The sequence below is a fragment of the Bufo gargarizans genome, chromosome 3 (assembly GCF_014858855.1).
Source record: "Bufo gargarizans isolate SCDJY-AF-19 chromosome 3, ASM1485885v1, whole genome shotgun sequence".
In the NCBI taxonomy this organism is placed as follows: Eukaryota; Metazoa; Chordata; class Amphibia; order Anura; family Bufonidae; genus Bufo; species Bufo gargarizans.
Genome location: NC_058082.1, coordinates 408,306,997 through 408,331,199, shown reverse-complemented (window position 1 = coordinate 408,331,199; position 24,203 = coordinate 408,306,997).

The following is a 24,203-nucleotide window of genomic DNA, read 5'->3' as shown; positions in this document are numbered from 1 at the left end:
TGGTTGTACAATGTGGATGAAGCCAGGCCGTGAGCCACACCCACACCAGACCATGTGATGGAGGTTACCAGGTGCAAAAAAGTGTTAGAATGCCAAGTAAAGGCAAACACACTCAAATCTAGCAAGGCAGAAAATGAAAAACAAAAAAATTGTGGCAATTCTGGAGGAGCTGCTCAGCCCATGACACTGTAGCGTGTCTTTAGTTAGGGGAGCAGCCCGACCGCATGTGGACCACAGTAATCGACTAACCCCAGCAAAATATGCATACAATGGAGGATATCGACGCGGTCCACATGCACCACGAGAGCAAACTACACAGAATGTAGCAATCATATAGAACACACGGAGAGAATGCACCAAACAGATATAACACTGACTATGCTGGCAAGACATAAGTAAAGGTATTAAAAGCTGAGATTTTTGCCAATATGTTCCAGTCATGGAGATATCGGAGCCCACATGCACCACGTCACGGTATCTCAGCATGGCAAGGGTCCTAACCACTGCTCTGACTGTGGTGTGAACACGGTCTGGGGATGATATAATTCAGCTCACAGCCAAGCTCCCCACAATTGCCCAGCATGAATACTGCGGTTGTACAATGTGGATGAAGCCAGGCCGTGAGCCACACCCACACCAGACCATGTGATGGAGGTTACCAGGTGCAACAAAGTGTTAGAATGCCAAGTAAAGGCAAACACACTCAAATCTAGCAAGGCAGAAAATGAAAAACAAAAAAATTGTGGCAATTCTGGAGGAGCTGCTCAGCCCATGACACTGTAGCGTGTCTTTAGTTAGGGGAGCAGCCCGACCGCATGTGGACCGCAGTAATCGACTAGCCCCAGCAAAATATGCATACAATGGAGGTAGTTTATGGTTAGGTAGTTTAGGGATCAGTTAGCGCCCAGCCCACCGGACCGCAGTCACTTATTCGCTGATTAGCGTATCGCTAATCAGCTTTTGTACTTTTATAGTATCTGTAAGTGATCAGAACTGATCACAGTCAGATCTATAATAGTACTAGTGTCCCCTTAGCTCGCCCTCCACCCAAAACGCAGTGTTTGCCCGATCAGGCCTGATCGGTTGCCCACGCCCGCCCCGCCGCAGTGACAAAAATACAATTTTTTTGATCACTGCGCAATCACTTTACACGCGCTGCGGCGATAAAAAAATCAGTTTTGATATTTTTTATCAAGCGCAGCGGCCTCCGGTGCTTCGCTAGCCTCCCATTTGTAAGACAGGCTTGCTTTTTTTCTTGGGTAGTCTCAGGGAATACCCCTAAATTTAGTTGCCCAAATGTCAAACAGGGGGTATTCTTCTGAAGAGGCCTACAGGCTTCTGACCCAGTCGGATGAGGAATGGGATCTGATGAATCTAGCGGGTCAGAATATGAACCTGTAGAAAGCAGTGGCACTCTGACCCAAAGTTCGGACGAGGAGGTTGAGGTCCCTGATATCACCAGGCGTACCCGGCCCCGTGTCGCTAGACCACAGGTTGTGCAGGATCCGCTTCAAGGGCAGCAGAGTGGGGCTGGTGCTGTCGGATTACGTGGTGAGGCATACACCAGCAGCGCAGCCCTCCCTGGACCTAGTACCAGCACTGCCGTAGAACATGGTGAAGTGGCGAGCACCAGAAGGGCAGTTGAAGCTGGTACGGTGGCACGTGCATTAGTTACCCCGTCGCAGCCACCGCACAGACGGGCCCGTAGAGCCCCTAGAATCCCAGAGGTGCTGGCAAATCCTGATTGGCAGTCCCCAACTGCAGCCGCACCTGTAGTTCCCCCTTTCACCGCCCAGTCTGGAGTTCGGGTTGAGACAGCTCAGATTGGTTCGGCCCTGGGATTTTTTGAGCTGTTCTTGACTGCGGAGCTCTTGGACATAGTCGTGGCAGAAACAAACCGGTATGCCAATCAATTTATATCCGCCAACCCGGGAAGCTATTATGCCCAGCCTTTCCGGTGGAAACCAGTCCAAGTTTCCGAAATTAAAATTTTTCTGGGCCTTCTCCTCAACATGGGTCTAACCAAAAAGCATGAATTGCGGTCATATTGGTCCACAAACCCAATTCATCACGTGCCCATGTTCTCTGCTGCTATGTCCAGGGCACGATTTGAGGCCATCCTGCGTTTCCTGCACTTTAGTGACAATAGCACCTCTCGTCCCAGAGGCCACCCAGCTTTTGACCGGCTCCACAAAATTCGGCCCCTCATAGACCACTTCAACCAGAAATTTGCAGATTTGTATACCCCTGAGCAAAACATCTGCGTAGACGAGTCCCTTATACATTTTACCGGGCGCCTTGGCTTCAAACAATACATCCCAAGCAAGCGCGCCCGGTATGGGGTCAAATTGTATAAGCTCTGTGAAAGGGCCACAGGCTATACCCACAAATTTCGGATCTATGAGAGAAAAGATCAGACCCTGGAGCCGGTCGGTTGTCCTGACTACCTGGGGAGCAGTGGGAAGACAGTCTGGGACTTGGTGTCACCCTTATTCGGCAAGGGGTACCATCTTTATGTGGACAATTTCTACACAAGTGTGGCCCTCTTCAGGCATTTGTTTCTAGAACAGATTGGCTGCTGTGGCACCGCGCAAACTAGTCGCGCGGGCTTCCCCCAACGGCTCGTTACCACCCGTCTTGCAAGGGGGAGAGGGCTGCCTTGTGTAACGAAGAACTGCTTGCGGTGAAATGGAGAGACAAGCGCGACGTTTACATGCTCTCCTCCATTCACGCAGACACGACAATACAAATTGAGCGAGCAACCCGTGTCATTGAAAAGCCCCTCTGTGTCCACGACTATAATGCGCTCATGGGAGGGGTGGACTTCAATGACCAGATGTTGTCTCCGTATTTAGTTTCCCGACGCACCAGACGCTGGTATAAGAAGGTGTCTGTATATTTGATTCAATTGGCTCTGTATAATATTTTTGTTCTCTACAGTAAGGCTGGGAGAACAGGATCCTTCCTCAAATTTCAGGAAGAGATCATCGAGAGCCTCCTGTATCCAGGAGGTTCCGTGGCCCCAACCATCAGTGTTGTTAGCCGTCTACAAGAGCGACATTTCCCCAATTTCGTTCCTGGTACCTCAACCCAACCGTCACCCCGAAAAAGATGTTGTGTCTGTAGCAGGAGTGTAATAAGGCGTGACACCCGCTATTTCTGTCCTGACTGCCCTGACCACCCTTCCCTATGCTTTGGAGAGTGTTTCAGGAAGTACCACACACAGGTACACCTAGCATAGGGATCACATTTCACCAGGACAGGCACACAGGGCTATCAGGGCCCATTCACATACAGCTGCTGCAAACCTCTCCTTTCACTTGGGATAAAGTGCATAATGTACTTCGCCACATCTTTGGGCGATTTGCGCTTTGCACATGTCCCATGGGGAAGGAGAGGTTTGTCCTATAAAGGTAAAAAACAAATAAAAAATCACCAGTAAGCAAAAAGGTTAATGTTCAGTTCAAAAAGTTAAAGTTTATATGTTCTGTTCAAAAGTTAATAAAATTGTTGCGTTGCGGCCTGGTTTTTTCATATTTTTTTTTTTACCTTCGACTTTTTTACCAACTGATCGACTAGCTGCAGCACTGATGTGCATTCTGACAGAAGCATTGCGCTGCTGTCAGATTGCACACAAGTCGGTGTATGCGGCGCTGCAAGACGAGATTTCTCCTCTGCAGTAAAAGATAAGTTTGCCGAGGCATATGAGCTGAGGAGGTGGCAGTGTTCCTATGCTTTGGCAAACACTTTGTATATAAAAAATAAATAAATCCCGGCAATGATTTATTCATCCACATCGATTGATGTGAATGGAGAAATCTGGTTTGCCAGGGCATACGAGCTAAGTGGGTATGGATGTTGGGCGGAGCTCCTATGTCCTGGCAGATGCCTTTCCCCTCCTTTTTTTTTTTTTGGCAGAGATTTTTTCATCCATTTTTCAGTACAAACACCCCACAAATGACCCCATTTTGGAAAGAAGACACCCCAAGGTATTCGCTGAGGGGCATATTGAGTCCATGAAAGATTTAAATTTTTGTCCCAAGTTAGCGGAAAGTGAGACTTTGTGAGAAAAAAAAAAAAAATAATCAATTTCCGCTAACTTATGCCCAAAAAAATTATTTCTATGAACTCGCCAGGCTCCTTATTGAATACCTTGGGGTGTCTTCTTTCCAAAGTGGGGTCACATGTGGGGTATTTATACTGCCCTGGCTTTTTAGGGGCCCTAAAGCGTGAGAAGAAGTCTGGGATCCAAATGTCTAAAAATGCCCTCCTAAAAGGAATTTGGGCCGCTTTGCGCATCTAGGCTGCAAAAAAGTGTCACACATGTGGTATCGCCGTACTCGGGAGAAGTTGGGGAATGTGTTTTGGGGTGTCATTTTACATATACCCATGCTGGGTGAGAGAAATATCTTGGCAAAAGACAACTTTTACCATTTTTTTATACAAAGATGGCATTTGACCAAAATATTTATCTCACCCAGCATGGGTATATGTAAAATGACACCCCAAAACACATTCCCCAACTTCTCCTGAGTACGGCGATACCAGATGTGTGACACTGTTTTGCAGCCAAGGTGGGCAAAGGGGCACACATTCCAAAGTGCGCCTTTCGGTTATTTTTTACAGATTTTGCACATCTGGGCCCCTAGAATGCCAGGGCAGTATAACTACCCCACAAGTTACCCCATTTTGGAAAGAAGACACCCCAAGGTAATTTGTGATGGGCATAGTGAGTTCATGGAAGTTTTTATTTTTTGTCACAAGTTAGTGGAATATGAGACTTTGGAAGAAAAAAAAATCATCATTTTCCGCTAACCTGTGACAAAAAATAAAAAATGCTAGGAACTCACTATGCCCATCAGTGAATACCTTAGGGTGTCTACTTTCCAAAATGGGGTCATTTGTGGGGTGTTTCTACTGTCTGGGCATTGTAGAACCTCAGGAAACATGACTGGTGCTCAGAAAGTCAGAGCTGCTTCAAAAAGCGGAAATTCACATTTTTGTACCATAGTTTGTAAATGCTATAACTTTTACCCAAACCATTCTTTTTTTACCCAAACTTTTTTTTTATCAAAGACATGTAGAACAATAAATTTAGCGAAAAATTATATATGGATGTCGTTTTTTTTGCAAAATATTTTAGCAAAATTTTACAACTGAAAGTGAAAAATGTCATTTTTTTGCAAAAAAAACGTTAAATTTCAAATAATAACAAAAAAAGTAAAAATGTCAGCAGCAATAAAATACCACCAAATGAAAGCTCTATTAGTGAGAAGAAAAGGAGGTAAAATTAATTTGGGTGGTAAGTTGTATGACCGAGCAATAAACGGTGAAAATAGTGTAGTGCAGAAGTGTAAAAAGTGGCCTGGTCATTAAGGGGGTTTCAGCTAGCGGGGTTGAAGTGGTTAAAAGGCCAAATCTGTGCAAAGATGTGGATTCATTGTCATTTTCTGTCAGGTAGTCACACGTTGTGATGGCAAGGGCAAAAAAACTCTCCCTTTTTGAACGTGGTCGGGTTGTTGAACTGCATAAGCAGGGTCTCTCACAGCGCGCCATCGCTGCTGAGGTGGGATGCAGTAAGACAGTCATTTGGAATTTCTTAAATGCTTAAATGATCCTGAGGGTTATGGAACAAAAAAGTCAAGTGGAAGACCCAAAAAAATTTCATCAGCACTGAGCCGGAGGATCCAATTAGCTATCCGTCAAGACACTGGACGATCCTCAACCAAATTAAGGCCCTTACTGGTGCTGACTGCAGCCCCATACCATCAGACGGCATCTGAGACTGAAGGGCTTCAAAAACAAAAAACGTCTTTAAAGACCTCGTCTCCTTGAACGCCACAGAACTGCTTGTTTGGACTTTGCAAGAGAGCACCAAACATGGGACATTCAAAAGGTGGAAGAAAGTTTTATTCTCTGATGAGAATATTTTTAACCTTGATGGTCCTGATGGTTTCTGTTGAAGGAAGGGTCATATTTAAATATATATGTATATATGCCGTGACATATATACATATATATTAGCCCTTGTATATGGGCTCCTCCAGGTGGGATCTGTGGATATGCACAGAGATGTATGTAGGCCCCTTGGCAACATGCATCTCTGTGTATATGTATTAATGGGAGAGATGTGCCCCCTTTATAGAGATGTGCCCCCTTTATAGAGATGTGCCCCCTTTATAGGAATGTGCCCCCTTTATAGGAATGTGCCCCCTTTATAGGAATGTGCCCCCTTGATATATAACATGCCCCCATGTGTAATGTCCGTTCCTATATGCCTATGGATGTGCCCCACGCATCTATAGGCATATATGGCCGGAATCATGCCGCTTGCTGGGAGGAGACCGACAGTTGGACAATCATGTCCAGCGTCGGCCTCTACAAAGGACAGAGGATCAATAGATCCTCTGCCCTTTGTCACCATCTCCGGCCACGCCGGAGATGATGCTCCTAACAGAGACATGGGAACAAAGAGTTCCCATGCCCCTGCGAGTGGCTGACCTCCGGCGCTGTAATTACAGCGCCGGAGGTAAGCGTCCGCTTCACAGGCGGGAGGATCAAAGGATCCCCCCCCTGGAAGCGCGCTCCGAGATCCTCGGGCCGGCGCGGTGACGTCATATCACCGCGCCGGCCCACGTATTGAGGCCGGCGGTGCGCATGCGCACGGCGCGAATAGGAAGACTGCGAGCGGGCGCCGCCAAGTTTAAATAGACCGGCGGCGCCCCGCTCAGCAGTCAGGTAAGTACACCATCAAGCGATATCATCCCCTGGACTGACGAGCCCCCCTGGACAACGAGCATTAAGTATCATTAACCCCCTGAATTATACCCCCATAGCCCCCCCCTGGACAACGAACCCCCTGATTTATACCCTACCCTATACCACCAACGCTACCATATACCCCCTCCTATATACCCCCCTGCTGCTATCTATATACCCCCCTGCTGCTACCTATATACCCCCCTGCTGATATCTATTACCCCCGGCTGCTATATACCCCCCTGATACCACTAAACGATCCCCTGCATTCCCCTGGTTACCACAACGAACCCCTAACCCTCTGTGTTCCCCTATAGCCCCTGTTTCTCCCCCCCCCATAACCTTTGGCTACCCTTACCTTCCCCTGTCCTGAGCCCAATCCCCCTGTGTCTCCCCCAGGATCCCTCCTATTCCCCGCTACCCTGGTATAGTACCCCTGTTACCCTTGCTGTGTTCAACCCTTATTTTGTGGCAGCCCTGTCGTGTCATCCCCCAGGTACCTCACCCCTATTACCCCATAGGGATAGTATAGATCCAGGCGGGAGGGCTGTTATACCTGTATGTGTGTATTGTGTAGTTAGATTGTGGGTGGAATTTGGGAATGTACTGTGTAGTGTAGTCAGAACCGTGTTAGTATATTGTATTAGTGTGTGTATTTATATTGTAGTGTGCGGTTATAACAATATATATCTATCCCCTTGTTATAGATATATATAGTTATAAACCTAATACCTTTTTGGTTGTAAAGTATCGCCACAATAGAGTTAGTATATTGTTGACATTGTATTACTAATGTATTATTAATAAATACCGTGTCATTTATCCCTATTGTGTAATGTGTGATTACTAGTGGTAGTCAGTAAGGCGCGTGCAGCTAGTTTAGTGATTAGTGTAGGGCAATCAGTAGTGATTTGTTATTCATTAAGGCATAAATAGGCGGTGTCATCACAAGACGATTACGCCTATTTATGAATATTAATTATTAAGATTTGCATAAATATCAATAATTAATATCCCCTTTAACATTGGCGAGCCAGGCCCACTGCTGTGAGTTTGTATCTGTGGTTGGTTTTGGAACGGAAGAATCGCTTACGCTGTGAACTAATCAGGTGGGAAGGACGCGGTCAGTGGATCTGAGCGTCCATAGCCTGCAAGTTCGGACAGGTAGAGCGGGTTTTTCTCGATCAGAACCGGACACAGAGCAAACTCTACAGCAGAGAATCTAAAATCTTTCCTGATCTTTGTGTACTAATATTTTCTGATTCCCTTACACGCTAACTGGAGAGAAGTCATCACAACACCACTGAAGAGAGAACCATCATCGTTGAAACAGAAGTCGTCTAGCTGAACGGGAGAAGGCGTTCCGAATATTGAAGGACCTCCTCCACGCAGCAACACAATATCAACGACACCAATGAAGATGGCCTCTCGTCAAAAAGTGAGTATGAACTTCACCACACTGCAACACCTCAGCAAACATAGCACATACAACCCCATCATCCCATACCTTGATACTGCAATCCGGTTGAGCGCAGCCAGGGAACCATCCCTCACGGATGCTGCTATGATTATTGAGCAGTGCAGACAGGATACACTGCTCAATAAGAAATTCGTCAAAGTGACGGAGCGTGCGCCTGTACCTGATATATCTCAAGATGATCGGGTACAGCACACAAAGGGTAATTCAACTATTCGCCCCACGGCCCCGCCATTGGAAAGGATAGGAAGCATTCGATGCTTCCTATGTTTACAATACGGACACATAAAGAGGAATTGTCCACAATGGTCACGTAATAACCGGACAAATCCTGAGAGAACGGGCAATAATAACGGTTTCAAGATGAAACCTAATTATGCCAAACCAGTGGGGGAATATCTGGGACATTCACAGGTCCAGACACCAAAACGTGTGGCTGTTGTGAATGACCCTGCGCGTTCGGTAAGGAGTGTGGAATCCCTGGAATCCACACTAAGGGTCCATAACAAGAACCCACAAGTGGCAGTATGTACCTCACAGGTACCTACTGGGAGTCTGGTAGAAATTGATTGAAGATCAGGGATCCCTAAAGAACTGGCGCCAGTATGTCCTATCATACTGGATTCTTCAGGGAGACCCCACATAAAAGCCAAAATCAAAAATCAGGACGCCGAAATCATGCTTGACACTGGTGCGGAAATTTCCATTACCAATGTCAAACATGATTTACATCCCAACAGCCCTCAGTGTGTGGTGATCGGATTTGATCACCAACAAGGGGGGGTGAAGGCCCACAGAATAGAAGAAGTAATTGTCCAGATTACCACTCACACGACCCTTAGGATCCCCATGTGGTATTACCCCGGTTCTGACAACATTATTGGAACCGACGTAATGACACAAAATGGGTGGATCCTAGATCTGGCAAATAGTATTGTATGGAAGGGTCCCAGACAATCCAAGGTGTTTGTCATCCAACGCCAATTTCTGGGACCACCATTGCCAACAGTAGATGACTCTACTGAAGTACTTGAACACAAATGGCCTGAGATCTCGCATAATCCAGATCTTGAGCCTATTGTGTATGAGTACCCCGATCTGTGGGCCCAGGGAAAAAACAATTGTGGCAGACTGATTGGAGTTCAGGTGGACATACAAGGTCCCGACCCTCCACCTCAACGCCAATACCGCTTTCCGCCAGAAGCCACCCATTCAATTTTGGACACTGTCCAAGAATTGAAAACTAAGGGGGTGGTCATAGAGGGCAATTCTAAATGCAACAATGCCCTCTGGCCAGTAAAGAAAAAGGACACTAATGCATGGAGGCTCACCATAGATCTCCGGGTCCTCAACAAGTACACCCCAATGTCCGCTCCAGTGGTGGCACAGACTCCCGACATCATGGCCAGAATAAGCGACAAAAGTCGCATATTCTCAACCATAGATGTTGCCAATGGGTTCTTCTCTATTGAACTCACTGAAAACTGTAGGTACAAATTTGCCTTTACAGTAGGGGACAAACAGTACATGTTCGGTGTACTCCCCCAGGGATTCCACAGTAGTCCCACGTATTTTCACCAGGCATTGGCGGCCGTTCTGAGTGTATTTTCACGGCCAGGATGCCTTCTGCAATACGTGGATGACCTGCTCTTACAAACAGAAACCATAGAAGAACACTTGGTTCTGTTAAAAGAGCTATTGGGACTCCTGGCCAAGTCAGGACTCAAGCTGAGTCCCCACAAGGCAAATTTGGCCAGAACGGAGGTGACTTTTCTTGGAGTCCAAATTTCTTTTGGAGCCAAAGGGATCGTGGCAGCCAGAGTGGAAGCCATGGTAAAGTTACCTAGGCCGGGCACTCTACAGGATTTAAGAAAATTCCTGGGAGTTGCTAATTTCATGAGGGAGTTCATAGAGGATTTTGCTGCCAAAGCAAAACCCCTCTATGAACTCCTCAGAGGAGAAGACCCTTCAATCAAAGGTTGGTCTGATGCACAGGAAGAGGCCTTTTCTACTTTGAAAAGGGACCTCTCCTCTGCCCCTGTATTGGCTACCCCCCATCCTGAAGGGGAAATAGCCATACAGGCGCATGCAGGGACGGAGTCTATTTCAGCAGTCCTCCTACAGCAGATAGGGTATGACACTAGACCGCTGGGATACTTCTCCAGGTTACTTTCGCCTGTTGAACGAGGGTTCGATGAGTGTGCCAAACAACTGGCAGCCATACACTATGCCGTCAAAACCACTGAGCATATTGTAGGCTTCAGGCCCCTCACTTTGCAGACTCCACACTCTCCATTGGCCCTCCTGCTCCGTGATACACTCCCTGGAGTCTCCCAACAGAGATTTGGGAGGTGGATTATGGATCTCAGTGGCCAGAGTCTACAGGTGAACCACAAAGCCAAGTATGTTCTGTCCCAGTTACTGAACCTAACTGGCACCGAACATGACTGTGGCCAACCAGCGCACATCAACGCGCCACAAATTTTCAGGACCGATAAACATCCAGAAGACAGAGTCATCTTTGTTGATGGCTCTCGATTTTTCATGGATGGGACATATGTCACAGGTTTTGCTGTGCTGGATGAGACCACAGGTACCCAGAATCTTGTCAAGTTACCAGGTCACATGTCGGCACAGCGGGCGGAACTGGAGGCAGTCAAGAAAGCCTTACTTCTTCAACCCCCAGGGAAACGAACTATATATAGCGACAGTTCATATGTAGTTCGTTCTCTCACCCTGCACCTGGACACATGGAAAAGACGAGGATTTGTGGATAGCCAAAACAAACCTCTGGCTCATTTGTCGGTCCTGAAAGAACTTTGGGAATGGGGCATGGCACACCCGGCGGAAGCAGCCATCATAAAAATCCCTGCGCATCAGAAAGGGGATGAGCCTTTGACGCTAGGTAACAACAAGGCGGATGAATTGGCCAAACTAGCGGCAGTATCTGGGATCCTTCAGGAAACAGACACTGAGGCGCTACCGGCCTACCACATTGCAGTTCGTACCAACCTGAGTAAAGGCCCGGTGTCATTTGAGGAGGAACAAGCAAAAGACCCTCTTCTAATGACACACCTCACATCTCCTCAGCATCCCTGGTCAAGACAGCAAGGGATCCTGTGTTATGATACCGGTACACAACAACTTCCTCTTCCCGTGGTTCCACAGCATCTGCAAGCAGAACTGACCCGATTGAACCACCAACTGTTTGGACACCTGGGCCGGGATAAACTCTTGTCTCTCCTGAGAGACAAATTATACTGGCCGGGAATGTCCAACACAGTAGAGGAAGTAACACAACAGTGCCTGGTATGTGCTCAGGTTAACCAAAGGGCGTCAGCCCTGAAGCCGGTGTTGCAGCGAGTCCCTCCTGCAGATGGTCCATGGTCCGCACTACAAATAGATTTTATAGGACCTTTACCAACAGGAAGTCGTAACTATCGTTACGCACTGGTGGTAGTGGATGTTTTCTCTAAATGGGTAGAAGCCATCCCCACGGTTAACGATTCGGCTACAACCACTGCCCGTGTTCTCTGGGAACAGGTTCTGTCACGATGGGGTATCCCCAGATTGATAGAGTCAGACAGAGGGACCCATTTCACGGGTAAGGTAATGAAAGCGCTTTGTGGTCTTTTAGACATAAAGCAAAGGTTTCATGTGCCTTACCACCCTCAGTCAGCGGGCATCGTGGAGCGGATGAACCGGACCATAAAAACACGACTTTCTAAAGCACTACTGGAGAAAGGTTCCACATGGGTAACCTCTCTGCCAGCCGTGCTAATGGGAATCCGAGCTACCGAGGCAACCAGTACCGGTATCACCCCGTTCGGGGGCACGCCTCCTGCAGGGGGGCGGTCGGGGGGAGCGCGGGCACCGGGGCCTGTGCCGGGCGGGCGGAGCGGCGCCCGGGCTTGCTGGTGGGTGCGGGGGGGCCCCAAGCGCCGCTCTGCCCACGGGTGTGGTTGGTTTTTCGTTTGTGGAGTAGTGAAAGGTCCTCTTTAATTCATTTTTTATAAAAAGAAGATGTGCACACAGTGCACTTTTATATAGTTGTTTTTTATATACCATGCACTATTTATATATAAGATCATGTATTCCCTTCCCTTTTCTTTTATATATATATTTATCCTCTTTTTAAAAAAATCTCATTTTTAAAAAAATCCTTTTTTTAGGTCATATCATGCCACTTTGTTACACATGTACTTTGCTATACATGTAATTGTAATATTCTTTGTAATATTCTTTTTCTCAGGAATCCAATTATTGTACTTGTAGGGTATCATTACATGTATATGATTTTCCTAGTATACGTCCCCTTCTCCTCTTTTATCTCTGTAAATGTTTCTACAAATGTTTTTGTTTTTGTTGTATTACAGCAGCCTTTAGGTGAGAGCGCCCTCTGCTATATAAAAATGACTTTTATAAGATCCTACTTGATTATGCGATGTTAGGTCGCAAAAGCGCAAGTCAGACGGCTCTCTCACCATTCAAGCGTTCTTGCAACTAGGCAACGGCTCTCACATGATCGGATCTACCCATGTGATGCGGGCCACGTGACGTCAGGCCGAGTGACGTGAGCCAGCTTCCTTACAGAGGACGGCCCTCTCACTATCGATATTACTCTGTAGCTAAGCAACGGTTCTCACGTGACTAGGATCCGCTCATGTGACACAGGTCCTAGACTCCTGATAGGATTCCATCATCATCTTGCGTGATTAGAAACCTGTGATGTGCTCGTTATTGCACACTTTATAAGGTCGGCCCCCTTATGGGCGTATTGTCTTGAGATCTTTTATAAAGCGGACGGTTTCCAGTGTGCTTTTTCTGCTTTATATAATATAAATGTGTTTAGAATGTGCACATCGGCGGCCCATCATGAGAGCCTGCTGATATGCACATTATATTTGCTACTATTCATTTAGGCAACACCCAAATTTCCTCCCCTTTTGACCTTGTGACCTCCTTAGGGCGGTATGTTTGTAAGTATAAATATGTGTAGCTTTGTGCTGTTACCCTTGTGCAGCTGTTTGTACCTGATGAAGGGGAGTGATTCCCCGAAACGCGTTGTATCGCTGCAATAAAAGATTCCTTCTTGATCCTGGTGACTGGCTGACTGTAATTTTGCGCCGTGGGACGTGCTTTTGTTCTCTTAGATCTGTTCAGTGGCACAGTGGATCCACAACCGCTTCTGTAACCCAGCATACATTATTCTAGAGATGTATGTGTGTCATGATTGGCAACACCACTTCAACCTCATGAGGTGTTATGTTCCAATAGTTGCTGGAATCACATGGCGATATAGACCACTAGTCCCATTAATGCCACTATGTTATGTATTTAAAATACCACAGGCACCATAATCAGGAACCTGACAATCATACGTTGTTGATACTGCATGTGTCACAATGACGTTCCTTAGCATTCAGTTGTCACAACTTTATAAAGTCCCTTGTCTTCTGGGCATTCATTATCATGTAGTGACAGTGAAAAGAACAGAAATATATATATATTTTTGCAACAAGACATTTTGTCTTCCAGTTCCTGACCTGCTCTTCCTCCTACCCTACATCAGCTCTTTGTTCCTGGTACAAGTTAACCCTCAGCAATCCATTAATTGATACATTTGCATGGAGAGGTAATGTTAGGAATAAAGAGCAGAAAAATCAATATAGTAGCAACTGTCCTGAATTGATGACCTACATTTGTGGACTATACATACTCTCTCGGAATTTTGAAGCAACATGTATCCACCTTACAAAAACTTCAACCCCTTAATGACCAATGACTTACTCAGCCTGCAACATAAATACCTACAAAAAACTGCCAGACCACATGAGTTATATATTTTGTTCTCTTCCAGTGATGGCAACATCACTGGAGGAAAACACAATGGCAGCAATTCATAATAGTTCAGAAAACAACTGCATAAAGTGGAAGTGCAAAAAGGATAGAATCATAATCTCCTTCAGGATGGCTCCAACCTCTGCGCGCGTTTCAGCTGACCTTCATCTGGGCACTGTCGGATCCAGGGGGGTACCTTCTCCCGCGCTGTATGGTAATTGCTACTATCGAAACACCAGGCAGGAGTCTGCCCTGTTTCTCCCTAAGCGTTCCTTCTCCCTGGCTGTAGCACTGTCCAAACGCAGCGCAGAGCTCACAGCCAGGGAGAAAAAAAAACTCCCAGGCTGTGAGCTCTGCACTGCAATTGGACAGCGCTACAGCCAGGGAGAAGGAACGCCCAGGGAGAAACAGGGCAGACTCACCTCTGTTCTTAATATGCTATTGAAAATCAAAAAAAAATATCTGATTTAAAAAAAAAAAAAAGAAAAGAAGTGGAAATGTATAATTTCATGATTATAATACTGAAGGAAGGAACCATTAAAAGTAAAAAAAAAATATGTGTCAAAAGAAACCCAATAAATCCAGTTAAAATTTCCTTCTCAAATCATCCACAGCCTGCATCATAGCCCACATACCTAAGCCACATAAATAAATCTCCCCCAGCATGAATGTGTAACACCCCAGAGTTGTGTTATTACACTCTTCTACCCCGCTACAATCTGTTAAGAGCCTTGACTTTGTTGTCTCATGTGATTTAACATTATGTCTTCACAACTGTGCATTATAAACTATGTTAAATGTATATTGTTGCAATTTCCATGTTCACCACCAGGTGGCAGCAATGTGTTAGTAAGGACTTAAAGGGGTATTCTCATCTTCCCTTTTTATACTTGCCTTCCTTGAGCACGACGTTCACTTCCTGGATTCTTCTCCAGGCCGGGCCGCGCTTGTGCAGAAGAAGGAAGATTTTCTCCCGGCTGGGCCGTGCAATTTCCTGAACGTGCACGCCGCGCATGCGCCATGGTGACTTATTCCTGGCCTGTATAGTACAGAGCCGGCGTGCACGTTCGCGGCTCTGTACTATACTGGCCAGGAAGAAGTCATCATGGCGCATGCGCGGTGACGTGTGCTTTCAGGACATTGAGCAGCCCGGACGGGAGAAAATCTTCAGTCTTCTGCGCAAGCGTGGCCCGGCAGGATTCGACAGGAATGGTGGCCGTAACCAGGGGAGACCAAAGACAACATCAGGTAAGAGGGGACTTATTTTCTAAAAAAAAAAAAGGGTGGGAATTAGGTAATAAAATGTATTTAGAAAAATGATCACTGTCAAATCAGTAACAGATTTAACAGTGATCATTAAGATGAGAATACCCCTTTAAGTTCATTTTAGTATTTCTAAGCTGGAATAGGTTCATTCCAGCCTAGCTTCCCCTCTGTGAGCAGAGTAGGCTGTTCCCACATCCTCCAGCTTGGGTGTAGAAGGAAGTTAGATGAGTGTGCCAGCCACCTGGATAGATTGAAGGCTTGGGCAGATAAGTGGCAGATGAGGTTTAACACTGACAAATGTGAAGTTATGCACATGGGAAGGAATAATGCAAGTCACCCGTACATACTAAATGGTAAAACACTCGGTAACATTGACATGGAAAAGGATCTAGGAATTTTAATTAACAGCAAACTAAGCTGCAAAAACCAGTGTCAGGCAGCTGCTGCCAAGGCCAATAAGATAATGGGTTGCATCAAAAGGGGCATAGATGCCCGTGATAAGAACATAGTCCTACCACTTTACAAATCGCTAGTCATACCACACATGGAGTACTGTGTACAGGGCTCCTGTAAACAAGGCAGACATAGCAGAGCTGGAGACAGTCCAGAGGAGGACAACTAAAGTAATAACTGGAATGGGGCAACTAAAGTACCCTGAAAGATTATCAAAATTAGTATTATTCACTTTAGTAAAAATAATAAGGGGAGATCGAATTAATATGTATTAATATATCAGGGGTCAGTACAGAGATCTATCCCATCATCTATTTATCCCCAGGACTGTGACGAGGGAACATCCTCTGCGTCTGGAGGAAAGAAGGTTTGTACACAAACATAGAAGAGGATTCTTTATGGTAAGAGCAGTGAGACTATGGAACTCTCTGCCTGAGGAGGTAGTGATGGTGAGTACAATAAAGGAATTCAAGAGGGGCCTGGATGTATTTCTGGAACGTACAGGCTATAGCTACTAGAGAGGGGTCGTTGATCCAGGGAGTTATTCTGATTGCCTGATTGGAGTTGGGAAGGAATTTTTTATTCCCCTAAAGTTGGGAAAATTGGCTTCTACCTCACAGTTTTTTGTTTTTTTGCCTTTCTCTGGATCAACTTGCAGGATGACAGGCCGAACTGGATGGACAATTGTCTTTTTTCGGCCTTATGTACTGTGTTACTACTATGTTACTCCTGTTGAGGAAGGCTGTGTGTGTTAGGAGCTCCCAGATATAGGGAAGAAAACCAGGATCTTGTCTTGGCTGAGACATTGATTAAATTCCCAGTCTAAGCCCCTGGATGAAACAGCAGATAGCCTCCAGTTCCAGGAAGAAAGCATACACTGAGAAGATAACTGTGAGTAAAGTCCAGAGACCCAGGAGAAGTCATATTCCTCCTCAGCTAGTCATTTCCCATATAGCAGAAGATAGAAAGTGCAGAAGCCAAATTCCTGCCACATGTTTAGAGCTACAAAGCAGACATCCTTTCCTGCAAGCTCCAGGTTGGTAGAGCAGAAGATAAATTCCTGCCAACCATTGCTGAAAACCTGCTGGGACCTAAGACAAAAAGCTGTATCTTGCTTGGATGAAAGCTATCTTCAGTAAAGACGAGTTTGAATGTTATCAAAGGTCTGGATCTCAGTTTTGGCTGCAAACTCCCTCTATTACTCCTCCTATCACTACACTCATTTTATTGCAAGTGAGCCAAGAGTCCAGCCGTACCCAGGTAGGAGACACAGTTGACACAATTACCACTACCATACAGAGACATTACACCACTCTGGCATTCCTAAACTGGAACATAAGTTATAACACCTTTGAAGGCCCCTGTGATAGTACCCTGTGCACTCTGCAATTGGCATCACGAACAGACTACAACTATCGTCTACACCTGACCCAGACATTGCATAATTCAGCTTCAGTGTGTATACCCCGTATCGTGCTCATTGCACATGCGCTAGGGGGAGAGACAGAGTGAGCGCTCCATAGCTATGGACACGCTCGTGTTACCAGGGGGCGTGGCTGGGCACAGAGTGCACAGACCACCTGTGACGGTCACGTACACTACTCACAGGGGGGAGGATAGTGACCACTGCGCTCCACCCTCACCCCTGGCCCTGCCTACTTGCCTCGCAAGTCCTAATGACGGGCCAATTAGACGGCAGTCCCTAACTTAGGATACGTGCTGGGAAAACAGACAAGACAAATAACGGAACGTGAACAGACCGGGTCAATACCTAAAGAGCTACGCAGTACTAAGGATTGAGCAGAGAATAGTCAGGAAAAGCCAAGGTCAAATACCAGGATAGAAACAAAGTACAACAGGAGTCCGCAAAGAATCGTCAGGTGGAAGCCGGGGTCAGGATACCAAGAGAGATGCGCAGTACAGGAGGAGCAGGCAAACGATCATCAGGGAACAGGATCAGGTAGTATTCAGTAGTCCAACAAAATGCCAGGAACCTAGAATTAACAGGCAACCTGTGGCCAGCAGGCTGCCTGTATTTATAGTGGGGAGTGAGGGTCATGTGATGTGGCCAGCGTCACATGACCGACAGACCGACCAGTCAAGCACCGAGTGATCAGCTCAGCGCTCAAGGCAGACCTAGGAGCAGGGAGCCCCCCAGCTAGCAAAGCCGCCCTGGGAACGAGGTGAAACACAGATCCTTGCTCCCAAAGCTAAGCAGCAGGTCTGCGGCTGATGGGAGGCCGAGTGCACCTTCGGCACCCCGTTACACCACCATTGCATCTGAGACAGTGTGGTGCAGCCCCAGACCGCAGTGCCGTTGCCAGACAGGTAAGTTGGTGGCAACGATTATGCCAATTAGGGTTACTTTTTAGATTTTTTTTTTTCTTGTGACACATCATGTGGTGAATTTAATTTTATTTGTTTTACCTTTATGGATAAAAAAATCTGAAATTTACAGAAAATTTTGAATAATTAGCAATTTTCTAAGTTTGAATTTCTCTACTTTTAAAGGGGTTGTCACAATTTGAGCACAGCGTGGATCTTTAGCTGTGCACTTTCAGTTCATTCTGGGGGCGGTCACACTTTACTTGATTGATGGCATAGGTAATCACGCCCACAGCTTGTCTGTGCCTTGCTCGCTCCCCTATCTGCGAGTGAAAGGGCACACTATATTACTAAGTTAAAAGCAGGCCAAACAACCCTGAACAGCTGTCATCTATCACCAGATGACAGCCTAGATCAGGGATCAGCAACCTGCGGCTCTTCAGCTGTTGTGAAACTACAATTCCCAGCATGCTCCATTCATTTCTATGAGAGTTCTTAGCAGAGCAAGTATGCATACTCGGAGTTGTAGTTTCACAACAGCTGGGGAGCCGGAGGTTGCCTACCCCTGGCCTAGATCCTGCACATATATTAGGTTAGTTCCCCTATGCCTGGAGCTGCTTTTTCTTGTGGTGAACAGCTCCAAGGCTTCTGACATTGCTGGGAGCTGTTCAACACAGTACATAGGAGGTGGCCGGGGCAGGAGGAAGCTAGTGCGTATGTGCAGGTATGAGAGCTCGCTCCCCTGATCCCGGCCACCATACAAGCCAGCGTTGTACTTTCTAATGAGCAGACGCGGCCACTGCTGCTACATTGCAGAGGTGGCTGTAACCCCTGACAATGGGCATGCTCGAAAGGACTACAAGATGAGGATTATCTAGGAGAGGAGCAAGCTTTGAAACATGAAGTATAGTATTAAGTTTATTATAGGCTTATATTGATAATAACTATCATTATGCCAAGTGAGACAACCCCTTTAAGACAAATAGTGATTCCTCGCAAAATAGTTATTAATTAACATTCACCATATGTCTACTTTATGTTGGCATCATTTTGCAATTTTTCTTTTTAGGATAACAGAAGCCTTAGAAGTTTTGAAGTTTAAGGGTTTACATAATAGAAACCACACAAAAATGACCCCTTTTTAGAAACTACACTCCTCAATATTTTCACAAAACTGATTTTTACAAACGTTAACCGTTTAGGTGTTCCACAGGATACAAATTAGATTTTGCATTGCCATATATTAACATCCATAACGTTCTTTATTTTACCAATGTAATTTATTTGAGACGGGCTGTAGTTTCTATTGGTATCATTTTGGGTTACATGTGTCTTTTGGATCACTTTTTATATCATTTTTGGGAAGTGGGGTAGGCAAAAATTTCATTTCTGTGGGTGTTATTTTTTATTTTTATAGGGTTCTTCATGCGGTATACATGAAATAATTTTATTCTGTTGGTTGACATGAATATGACGATACCAAATTTATAGTTTTTTCCATGTTTTACTACTTTTGCAGCAGTCCAATGAAGGAGATAGTGTGCTGTTATCCCCTCAAATCAGTGGTCACTACTCACGTAAGCATGTAAGGGGTATCGGCATACAATAATGTGGCACAGAGGGGAACAAGGCGGTCATCAGGGGTACAAAGGGGGCATCGGAGGCAGGAGAGGGGCATACCTGATTTCAAGCTCTGCAACGGGGAAAAGCAACACTCAGCTGAGCTCTTCTAACTCTTTGTTCTAGAGACTGGCGGGGGTCTCAGTGCTGAGACTCCCACCGATCAAATCTTTTGACATGTCCCTATGACATATCAAACATTTACCCTTTAAAGGGGTTGTTTCACTTCATCAAATGGCAGTTATCATGTAGACAAAGTTCAAACAAGGCACCTACTAATGTATTGTGATTGTCCATATTGCCTCCTTTACTGGCTTGGTCCATTTTTCCATCACTTTGAAGTCCGTTTTGCTTGACCTTATGTTGGCATGCTTTATGCCACATTTATCATATGTTGCATGTTTGATAAATGTGTCTCAGCCTTAAAGGGGTTGTGCAAGAATGGACCCCCCCCCCCCCCCCGCCCATTCGGCCAGACCTGCAAAGGGAAGATGACTTACCTGCTTCCTGGTGCCGGCTCCCTTCTCCTCCTGTAGGCCTGTGATGCTCCGCTGGACTCCAAAAATATTAACATCCGGTGTGTCCGGAGTGAGTGGTGTAAAAATGCAAAAAAAGCAAAAAGTGAGTCCAAATAATTTTGCGACTTTTTGAAGCCTGGAATCTTAAGTGAAGGCTTGATAAATCAGGGCCTCAGAATAGTGTAGAAAACATTAGCAATGCTTCAGAGTGCTTCATTTTGTATACTATTGTCTCCCCCTTGTGGGCAATCATTGATAAGGACATGAGGTCTACATTAAAATGGAGACAGACTGCTACTGTAAGGCTCATTGGGCTTCGGCATAGATGGAACCAGGGGTGTTACTAGATTAAAACACTCAGGGCCTGGGCCAGTTGCTTTCTGCCCCGCCTTTCTCCCTTTTAGGAGCAGGCAGCATGGTGACTTCAACACGAGTGCCTGAGAAGCTAGGAACTCATCCCTGCTTCACTGACAGCGGTCGGAAGTCAGGTGAGTATTCAGTTTTTCCTTAGCTGATGGGGAAAGTACTACTGGGCATCATTGGGACATTATAAGTACAGTGTGTCACTATAAGGTCTGGGGGCACTATGATGGCTACTTTAAGGTCTGGGGGCAGTTTAGGGACTGGGAGCACTACAGGAGGTGCACTATGGTGGGCATTATTGGCATAAGATATACGCACTACTATTGGGCATAGTAACTAATGGGCAGGGACTTTAACCCCTCTGTACCAGTCTGTTACAGATTTTGTTTGTTTACTATATTATGTATTTGTAACCCCCTCTTGATGTACAGCACCATGGTATTAATAAAAAATAATAATAATGAGGGCACGCTGGGTGAGAATAATTGTGATTGGTGGTACTTTTATATTCACAAAATTTGACTTGCTGAGTAGCTGAATGAAATAGAAATACATTTTTTTTACAACATGACATTCCCACCTCCTGAGTCTGGTACCTGACCTGTTCTTCTTCCTTCCCTACACCCCCTTCCTGGTCTATGTAACAAGCTGCACCTAAGTGGAGAGGTAAAATTAGGTTGCTTTCACATGTAGCAGATTTTATTGCAGAAGATTTATACATCTGAAAATCTGTTCCATTCTGGTGAATAGGACTGTTTTGGCTGCAAGCACATGGATTTCTGAAACAATTTTGAAGCAACGTGTACCTACTTTGCAAAAGCCTTGACCGAAAAGGAACAGTTGTGAATGCTGCATGCACACCTGAACATATTGCATATCAGCAGTGCTTCAAAATTATTAATTTTCACTTTGTACATTGTTGTCTCCACGTGGCGGACTGAAAAGGACAGTTTTTAACCTCTTCAGGACACAGTCATTTTTCACCTTCCTGGCATGTTCAAATTTAGCTAATCTGACGTTCTCACTTTTTGAGATAACTTTGGAATGCTTTTACTTATCCAAGTGATTCAATTTCTCATGGCACGTCATACCTTATGTTAGGAGTAAATTTGAGTTGATATGCTTTACCTTTAATTTTTTTAAAAGAACAAACCCACGATTTATGGAAAATCAGGAAAAATTAGCATTTTGTAAATTAGAATTTTTCTCTCAAGACGAATAGGGATACTTCAAAAAAATAATTAATAACATTCACCATATGTTTACTTTATGTTTGCATCATTCTGTAAATGTCATGTAAGTTTTTTAGGACGTTAGAAGGTTTAGGATTTTGGAAGCAATTTTTTAAGAAAAACCCCCTACTTTTTTAAGGACTGATTTAGTTATGAAGTCACTTTGTGGCCCTTACGTACTAGAAACCACCCATAAAAGACCCCATTTTAGAAACTACACCCCTAAAGGCTCTGTTACTAGAGCTCTATCACTAGACATACTGGCTGGTAGGGCTCATCATGCTGATTAAAACTATACCTTTCTTTAGTCTGTATGTTAAACAGCTACAGAGATATCTGCATTTATATTCATATGCAAATTATCAATTGGAGCACCAAGAGGCGGGACTGAATTGTTTGAGCACTGCTATGTAACACATCCTGTGCTCTGCACACTCCCCCCTCCCCTTGATTGACAGAGCTGTGTCCTAGCTTATACATGTATATATGTGTAGTCTACTGTATATACAGTTGCAAGAAAAAGTATGTGAACCCTTTGGAATGATATGGATTTCTGCACAAACTGGTCATAAAATGTGATCTGATCTTCATCGAAGTCACAACAATAGACAATCACAGTCTGCTTAAACTAATAACACACAAATAATTAAATGTTACCATGTTTTTATTGAATACACCATGTAAACATTCACAGTGCAGGTGGAAAAAGTATGTGAACCCTTGGATTTAATAACTAGTTGAACCTCCTTTGGCAGCAATAACTTCAACCAAATGATTCCTCTAGTTGCAGATCAGACGTGCACAACGGTCAGGAGTAATTCTTGACCATTCCTCTTTACAGAACTGTTTCAGTTCAGCAATATTCTTGGGGTGTCTGGTGTGAATCGTTTTCTTGAGGTCATGCCACAGCATCTCAATTCGGTTGAGTTCAGGACTTTGACTGGGCCACTCCAGAAGGCGTATTTTCTTCTGTTCAAGCCATTCTGTTGTTGATTTACTTCTATGCTTTGGGTCGTTGTCCTGTTGCAACACCCATCTTCTGTTGAGCTTCAGCTGGTGTACAGATGGCCTTAAGTTCTCCTACAAAATGTCTTGATAAACTTGGGAATTCATTTTTCCTTCGATGATAGCAATCTGTCCAGGCCCTGACTCAGCAAAGCAGCCCCAAACCATGATGCCCCCACCACCATACTTCACAGTTGGGATGAGGTTTTGATGTTGCTTTGCTGTACCTCTTTTTCTCCACACATAGTGTTGTGTGTTTCTTCCAAACAACTCAACTTTGGTTTCATCTGTCCATAGAATATTTTGCCAGTACTGCTGTGGAACATCCAGGTGCTCTTGTACAAACTGTAAACGTGCAGCAATGTTTCATTTGGAAAGCAGTTGCTTCCTCTGTGATATCCTCCCATGAAATCCATTCTTGTTTAGTGTTTTATGTATTGTAGATTTGCTAACAGGGATGTTAGCATATGCCAGAGACTTTTGTAAGTCTTTAGCTGACACTCTAGGATTCTTCTTCACCTCATTGAGCAGTCTGCGCTGTGCTCTTGCAGTCATCTTTACAGGACGGCCACTCCTAGGGAGAGTAGCAGCAGTGCTTAACTTTCTCCATTTATAGACAATTTGTCTTATCATGGACTGATGAACAGCAAGGCTTTTGGAGATACTTCTATAACCCTTTCCAGCTTTATGTAAGTCAACAATTCTTAATCGTAGGTCTTCTGAGAGCTCTTTTGTGTGAGGCATCATTCACATCAGGCAATGCTTCTTGTGAAAAGCAAACCCAGAACTGGTGTGTTTTTTATAGGACATGGCAGCTGTAACCAACAACTCTAATCTGGACTCCAGTTGGCTGACACCTCACTCCAATTAGCTCTTGGAGATGTCATTAGTCTAGGGGTTTGCATACTTTTTCCATATGCACTGTGAATGTTTACATGGTGTGTTCAATAAAAACATGGTAACATTTAATTAGTTGTGTGTTATTAGTTTTTTTTTATTTATTTAAACTTTTTATTAGTTTTCAATAAAGAACAAGGAGTAACAAGGTTACAGGTACAGGCACGCAGGCCAAGCAAGTACATAGAAAGAGTTCAAGTGCATACAAGTACATGGCATTGTTAGGCATGAATAGTGGTGATAGCCAGATAGACCGGGATTTCGTGGGTAAGAGTAACGGCCTATGGGTAAAAGACATATTAAGAAAAAGGGGATGGTAGGTATATGGCCCACGTTAGACTGAAAGTCACTGATCACTGTGAAGTGAACAAGTAGTGTGGAGGGGTATAAATAAGAGGTCCAAATTATAGTTGGAGGTGGCGGCAGAAAGACGGTGTAGTAGTTTCT